Below are 8,646 nucleotides of genomic sequence, written 5' to 3'. Positions count from 1 at the left end.
CTACAAGAGCCCCTTGCATGTACAATATACTCTGTTGATTATATGGCTTGTCTATGCAAACTATTATTGCTATATAGATAAATCATTCCTGATAAAATATATTTGTGTTAGGTTTGAGACATGCATCAGATGACAAATCTTAAGATTTAAAAGTCAATGTTCCTTACATAGGTGCATTTTTTCAGTATAGGTCAGTAAATATATCATATGTTGTTCTAGCTTGACTGTTTCACACCATGTGGGTTATAGGAGGAGGAGCCGTTGCGGCATCGCTGGACACGACCATGAAAGATGTGATCTCCTACTTTACGGCCGCTGTACCGTGGTGAGCTGAGGTGAGCTGACCACATAAGTATCCTTTTTTGTGTATTGACAATGTCCATTGTTGTCTTTTAGCTACAATATTGATAATGAGAAGTAGCTGTGATGAATTTTTATTGTTTGTTTGTTGTTTTTTTATAAATCTGCACTCTAAATAATAAAAATTTGGAATAGGTAGATTCCGCGCATTGTGTATGAGTGATTGCAACATTCTCTTATGAAAATCTGCATCCTGGTACCATTCAGCATTGGACCTTTTAGTTCCTTTCTATACTATTTGCTCTCTAGCTGTCCCATTTACTGCAGTTCTATAATTCTAAACTTAAAACAGGACAGTGGAAACAACAAGAGGTGGCATTTGCACAGGAAAGCATCGGTTTCATTAAATCGACAAGTTATTTTTTGGTATATATTTGACTTTCTTCTCTTATATCTTTGGGTTTACAAGTTTTGTGTTTTGGATATAGGTACAAGATCATGTAATAGACTGAATGAATATTGTGCCTACTGGTTTGGTTATTTTTTTCTCATTCCTTATCTTCTATCAATACCGAGCTTTACCATACTTTTGGGTTTTGGTGCACATGTGAATAAGCCCATCAACCTTTGTTTGTTTTAACACTGCCATATCTTAGCTTTTACGATATTTGGCATGTTATAAATATTGAGGGCATTATTTGATACCATATAGCGGGATATATAGCTATCTCTTGTATGTCAAAGGCCCCTATTGTAATTTCTAAGTCTTCCTATCAATTTAACTTTTTGTGTGGTTTATGTTTCTTGCCCACCCATACACTACAGTGCAGGTTCATACTTTTGGATTTTTTATTTGTTTGTTTCTTCTATTTGGTGAATTGGTTGAGCTGATTTGGGTTTTTTTCTTCTTTCTCTGTGCAGTGATAAGAGGCTCTGAAGAATTTGAATGGAGCACAACCCCACTGTCTGTGTCCTGGCGTCGTCGCGGCATCGCTGTTGTCTGCATTTCTGGTGATTTATTTTTTATTGGACACGGCTAGCTAGCATCCGGTGCTGGTTTGTCTAACCCAGCATCCGAGTGCTAGCTAATCCAACCTAGCACTCAACGCACGCCGCCGGCTAGACTCCCGCATGCCCGGATTTCCCGATTGGATTCCCGCGCGTCCTGGACCATCCCTCGCGTGCTAGTACATCGCTAGCCAGGCTCAACTCCAGGACCACGTGAGGCTTCCTCCCAGCACTCTCTCTTATTCCCCTCATGCAGATCTCCATTAAACCTGCAATTCATCAGATTTTTCATGATTTAAGGCTTAGCTCGAAAAGGACAACAAAACGAAGAAGGTAATCATGTCAAAGAAACCTAAATTTCCCTATCCCCCCTATATCTCTTCTTCTTTTACTCCTACATTAGGATCTGCATGTCTCTAGGGTTCTGGAATAGACCTATTCCTTAATGCAACAATCAAAATTAAGCAAGCATGAGCTTTTGTGCATATTAGATCCATCAATAGCATGTCCTGGGTATAACTGATGTGGTAGACCCAGGAACTTAGCAGCTATTGTGTACACAACTTAGCAGAAATTAGAGAGCAACTTATCAGAAATTAGGGAGCAACTTAACAACAACCTGAAAATAGACAACTCAGCAGCTTCATAGCCGCAAAACTAGTTGTGCTTAGGAGGGGGGGGGGGGGACTAAGTAGCAATTAAGGTGCAACTTAAGATCTTCTTTGTCAGCAACTTGGCAACTACTTTGTACACAACTTAACGGATAAAACAGCGAGCGACTTAGCAGATACTTTGTATACAACTTAGCAGTAAACAGCGAGCAAGTTGGCAGCAACTAAAAGACATACAATTTGACATAAAAGAAAGAAAGTATGGAACCTAGACAACTTGGTTTTTAGCAAAGAAACATGTATGAACAACTCCCAAAACTCAACATGTAGATCATGGCAAACTTAGTTAGACGAGGTCAGCAACTAAATTATTTGCATGATTGTTGTACACAGAAAAGCAAAAAACGCCTAGCACATGCATGTATAGCAAAATTGTGATTAAAAAATAACTTTGCTAAGGAGTAACAAGCAAGTCAATAAAAGTGGCCAAGCAACTTATATTGGCATAAACTTATTAACTTGAATGATTTGCGTCGAGAATAAAAAAAAATAACCCTACTCCATGGTATGCAAAAAACAACTTAATAAATGGACAACAAACAACTTAAGGGAATGTGATAAACAACTTACTATATTTGCGTAAGTTCATAAACCAAGTTGCAAGATGAAGCAACTTAGTTGGACTGGTACGTACAACTTGGTGGGCTGCAAACTGCAACTCACGAGAAAGTGTAGAACAACTTAATCTAAAGTGGATAATCAATTTAATGAAACATGATAAGCAACTTAGGTAGCATCATGAATCTACGAAGGCCAAATGCATAATTCAAAAGAGAGAGAAAAGCCAAATGGATACCACAAGTAGATAGAAATGCAATTAGGTGTGTGTTGCGGAACAACAAGTGTAATGTATGCAACAACTTAGAACAATAGAAGAACATCCCGATGAATAGACATTATCTTAAGCAACTACTAAAAAAGTGGACAACTTGCAATCAGGATGCAACTTAACAGGCAATCGATGGACAACTTAACCACAAGCAGTACACAACTATGTATTACACGCAAAACAACAACACTGTGATATCTCACCAATCTACCACTTAAAAAATAGCATATAGTATGCAAATTAGCATAAAAACGCCCAAAAAAAAGCACACCTAATCAATCCTAGGATATACATAATAAACAACTAAGGTAATTTTGCTATATCAACTTGATACTAATATTCTACTAATTCTGGGAATTCGGCTACGGGGGTAGAATCCATGGTTAGACAAACTTGTACAAAAAGGGTGAAAACAACTAGGTTATTTGAACATGGGATAAGCAACCAAAATCGTTTGCCTGGTCGGCGTGATCGTTGCATCGTCATCTCCCCCTGCGGTGGCCTCTGCCCCGATGTTTCCCCGCTTTGGTGGGATGTGCCTTGACGCAGTCGGCAGCAGCTCGAGCAGGTGACCACCAGTAGAAGAACAAGAAGACCGACATTGCAGAATGGGTCAGTTCAACGGTCGAAAATTTTATAGGATTGTGAACATATAGTAGGATGGTCACCCTTTACATATCTGTGGTATTTTATGAAGATTCAGCTCACTTCACATATAGAGACCCCTTGAGAAAACAATTCATCTATACATATAGTGAAAGGACTCACTTCGCCAATGAAATAGAAACATGTGACAGCTAAACAATATAAGATGTCCATTCTACAGTCAGACCAATGATATGCATTATCATGAATGTAAAGTGATACTTACAGGTGGACGTGTTTGCGGCAATGCAGAATTGAAGCACTTGTGTGTCCAGTGATTTAGGATAGCGACGACCCAAAATAAGTTGGAGCACAAACAGAGCAATTAACAGTAAAAACACACAAGCAATATTCAGAAGAAGCAGACTGAAGCATGGTGGTAAAGCCAACTTAATACATTTCCGTAGTCAACTTAAGCATGTTGACATACAACTTAATTAACCCAAAGTAGCAAACTTGTGCATATTACTCCAAAATAAAAAAGAAAACGGCCTAGACTATAAAACACAACATTAGCATGTTGTAGAACCAACTTAATTTATTTTGGTAGCCAACTTAAGCATTTTGACAATACAACTTAACTAACCCAAATTATCCAACATGTGTATGTTGCTCCAATTTTTTATGTCACATACATAAGTGAAGATCGGAGTGTTGCGACTTGGCGAATCAAATATCACGTCCAACACAATCTTGAACACATAGCTTTTTCATTCAGGGTTGTAACTTAATAGTGGTGCATACTATAGGTCATAATACAAATTTAGCGCGAGAACCTCATGGATAATAATGATAGAACACCAGGTTTAAATAATGAGTTGTCTCCAAAAAAAAAAATTGATCAGAAATGGAGATCAGTACGAAATGTTGCAGCTGAAGGATAGTATGACTCGTTACCCGATTGATGAATGAATTTCAAAATGCCAGACATCACGGGCATTTTGCATCATTCACTGCAAACTGTCAACATAAACTAGATGCGAAGTGCAATCGCTGGGACAGATTCATCTAGGTAGCTACTAGCTAGCAAATAAATTTCACCAGAAACTAGATGTACTATAGTAGTTGTATTTTGGTTTCAATTAAGATGTACTAGCAACGTACATAGCACGTACATTAGCAACCCCTTTTGCAGCTCGATCCATTCAGGCAGAACACGGCAGGGGCGTGCTCCTGGTTAAGGCCGATTACCACACAGAAAAATTGTGTTTCCATGCCCTATGAGTTTGCGATGCACGCAATCTCCTCACAGAAAATGCAGCAGGAATATCACATGACAAAATCGGCACACCCATATGAAATATAAACTACCTAATTTCTGGTGACTTTGTAGATGATCCTACCATATGAAATTCAAACCATGATTTGGGATTTTTGTAGGAGATTACCTCATATTCTTGATCTAGTCACCCGAGAAAAAATTGGATCCAACTTGCAGTCTCGTCAAACTCGCTCCTCTGCCACCATCGAGCTCCACGCCCTCGCAGGCGATAGCTCTCCGCCGCTGAGCTTCACATCCTCGCGTACAGCCTCTCTCGGCCGCCGAACAAAAAAGGAATAAACAGGACCTAGAACATGCTAACACGGAAAACCAAGTTACCTTAGCAGCAAAAAAAAAAAAGAGGATAAAATCCCGCTGAATCGCCATGAACCACAGAGACATATCCAAAACACTATGAATCTTCTCTCTCCCCTAACTTGACTACATATACATGGCTGCAAAAGTCCTACCCATACAGATCAGCACTAATTCTTAAGAAACATTCAAATGCATGTTTTTGCTCAATAACATAGCAGATGGGCTGACATAACGTTCACCTATACAAATCGGCACTAATTCTTCAGAAAAACAAATCTAATTCATGCCGTGCTCCAAAACTGAGCAAATCCTAACATAAATTTCATCTACAATCCCCCAAAAAATCGCAGAAAACACGGGAACACTGACTTGATTTGCTATTTCATACCTGTATTAGCAGCTCTGACTCCCACCACCCCTACGCTGTCAATCTCTGAAGGCCTTGCGCACAGGAGGTCCACTGCGGCGAAATTATAATCACCCAGCGCAGAGAAGCCCTCCGCCGATGAGCTTGCCCGCCCTCTCGTGTGGGATGTTCTCCGCCGATGAAATCCCAGCCCACCTCGTGCGGGACGCTCTCCGCCGTCGACCCAGCCGCACACCCGCGCGGCTCCATCGCCAACACCAAAGTCAACGCCCTCCCGCCCGCTCCCTCTCCGCCGACGACAAAGCCGAACTCTAGCCCGACGCGGAAGTCGACAGCCTCCAGCCCGCCGTCGCCCACACCAACTATCTCTACCACCACCCGAGCAACATCATACTGGCCGCCGATAGATTCGCTGGGGCAATCGCCGGGATAATCAATGGTGAAATTGCCGGAACCCAGGTGGGAATGGTCCGGGGGGCAGGTGGGATATGGTCGGGTCCCAGGTGTCGATCTGTCCGGATGGGTGACGTCTAAGTGTCACGGGTTGCCGCGATCTGGTCCATTTCTTTCGCATCCGACGACCCAAAATCGAGTGCTCGGTTGGACACATAGCATCCAAGCACTTTTTAGCACTTGGGTTTTTATTTGACATGTTCTTTGGTGTCCAATATTGTTTTCACAATTTGAATGGAGCCACCAGCCCACCACACCAGAGGGTATATTCTTTTCACAATTTTATTTAGCTTTACCACAAGTAAAAACTGGATATACAAAAGCATTGTAATGTAAAATTTTAGTCTAGAGAAGCAGTTTTTCTTACATGTACTGTCAGCTCCTATTTTTATGTCCAGTTAATTAATCATCAACATTATACACTAATTATATTTTTCATGGGATCCTTCCAGTTGACCAATGTATGCATGCTTAAAATGTTGTTAGCTTTGGGTACATGGAAATGGAAGCTTGAGATATGAGCTTAATATAACCATTCGCCTCAAGAATTTTCTCCCTAAAGCTAGCAATTTCAACGTGGTTGTCGGTAACCACTTCGTTTGATTATGAATATGGTTCACTATGTTCGAAATAACTCCTGGATTGTAGGTGTGAATATTACATATCAGTTTATATATCTGTTTTCCTTAATTTTCATTTAATGACGTATACTGGATGGAGTTTGCAGTCAAAAGAAACATTGAGCAGTTGCCGTTGCAACTGCTACTCTGATTTGTTTACCATTCTTGTGAGGATTCACCATATTAATAGGGAAAGGGTTGCTTTAATTGTTTTCTTTTACGGTAATGCTATCTTAGTTCATCTAAAAAAAGCTTTCTTAGTTTCTGAATTTTCATAATTTGTTGTGAATAATAAACAGAGTGCTTTATCAGAGTGTGCTAACATCCCGTTCATGATCTCTCCCAAGTCCCAATTGTTTTTAATTCAGTCATTGCCCCGCTAACACTGTTATTTTTTGTGGTGTATTTTGCTTCAGTTATTTTTATTTATCCTACTACCATATTATGTGGTCGGTTTTGCTTCGGTCATTGCCCCACTAACATGTAAAACTGACTTTAGCTTATAGAGAATATCAGATTTCAATGATTCAAAGAACATGTGTTGACTGGTTACCTTCATTTTACTCTGGAACAATATTCAGTGAAAAAAAGCTCATGTGTTTTTTCTATTTAAATGAGTGCTATTGTGTAAATGCTTATGCTAAATAAGATCACCAGTTTGGATGATATTTTTTTACCAATTTGGATGATATCTTCTAGATGCTCTTACTCTGATGAAGCGAGTGCTACCCTAAATGTCTAGGTACTCTTATTGCTTCTGAAGCATTAGTGGATATAATTGGTGCAAGTTTTTATAAAGATTCTTCTGCTTTAGGTTATATTTTAACTACTTTGAGCAGATAGGTTTTAAGATGTGTAAATGCCATGCATTGGTTTAAGGATCAGGTCCAACTTTCAAGTGGTTATGTGCCATCCTTGTGTCTTTTAAAAATTCCACTTTGCATCACGTTTGGTTAAGCTCAAGCCTATTTCACCTGGAAGGTGCACTCTACTACTACTACAGTTAGTTAGGATCTTTCTATCGATGTTTGTGCTATGGGGTTGACAAACAAACTTTTCTTTTTCTGGCAAAACTGTATGCAGTGAGTTAAGATAAAAACACAACCGCATGCTACCCTGCAGAAGTTAGTTAACCAAAATCTCATGAATGAAAAATCTGTCTTTGTTTTTGTCTGGAGAGCCATATTAATTTTCAGAGGATCTGGGTACCGATTCCCAACGTATTTCATAAACGATGGAGGGTTTTAGATTTACTCGTCGGTGGAATTTTCGAAGTATTTTACTGTGTAAGGCCTAGCATGTTATTAATTTTCAGAAGTATTTTTTGGTCGAACAGAGAGAATGACTGGTTTTTCCTATCCACATTTTTGCCTCGCGCAATATATTTTCATGCTCCTTGTTTGTTTGCTTAGTTGCCTGACAGTGAAATTTGTGAAGATTGTTCTCAGGGACTTTTTAACATTATTGCCTCTTTCCTAAGTTGATCAAGTGGATCAATGACAAATGTTCATGCCAAATAGGGACCCGAGTTCCCCACCAATCTATAAAGGCTGTGGGTCAAGGGTCATCATGGATTTGTGTCCTGTTTTTTTTTTTAAATAAGGAATAGGCTACAATTGCAAGTCTGCTTTGTCATCTTTGAAAAGAATTCTTTCTTGAAAATAAAGCATTCTTTTGTGTATGCCAGGACCACTAAAAGAGAATATGTTAAGGAAAAAAAAGCTAGAATCAATCACTATGATCTCATAGGAGGTAGTTTGAAAATTTGAGGCAAGCAATGGCCCGGTTTGCAATCCCTGTGATGCCGAACACTTTATTGTGTTTTAGGTATTCATTGTTACTGAATTGGAAACACTTCCTTATTTAATTTGAGTATTTGATTATGCTTCTAACGTATGGGCAAGAGGTGGGTGTTGCCTGGTGGAACCTTGCTCTGGTCGCCTTGTGTTTTGGCATCAAAGCACCATTATTATGCCTAGGCTTACATGGTCGGATCCAAGGCCCCAACCTGCTTGCTAAGCTCTTCTTTCCAATAACAGAGTTATGAGTGGTATGTGCTTCCTTATTTTTTAGTTCGGTTGTATGTTTCTTTTTAAACCGCATTTTCTTAGACTTTCCCTTCCCATTCGACGGGTTTGCTTTGGCATCTTTGCCGTGCCGGACTCTTAATAGGA

General features: G+C 39.6%; 1 long non-coding RNA gene across 2 annotated transcripts; it reads right to left on the bottom strand.

Moving 5' to 3' along the window:
* Positions 1 to 1,241: 1,241 nt before the first annotated feature.
* LOC124660701 lies at positions 1,242 to 5,639 on the bottom strand. Of its 2 annotated transcripts, none has more exons than XR_006989943.1 (3): positions 5,421 to 5,639; positions 2,550 to 5,031; positions 1,242 to 1,577 (listed from the first exon to the last, which is right to left on the bottom strand). It is a non-coding gene; the product is annotated as an uncharacterized LOC124660701 (long non-coding RNA). The 2 variants fall into 2 exon arrangements; XR_006989942.1 differs by having other exon boundaries at positions 2,550 to 5,021.
* Positions 5,640 to 8,646: the final 3,007 nt, after the last annotated feature.

Source organism: Lolium rigidum, chromosome 6, assembly GCF_022539505.1.
Source record: "Lolium rigidum isolate FL_2022 chromosome 6, APGP_CSIRO_Lrig_0.1, whole genome shotgun sequence".
Lineage (NCBI taxonomy): Eukaryota > Viridiplantae > Streptophyta > Magnoliopsida > Poales > Poaceae > Lolium > Lolium rigidum.
The sequence above is the reverse complement of the archived record's forward strand: the minus strand, read 5'-3'. Positions and strand labels throughout refer to the sequence as shown.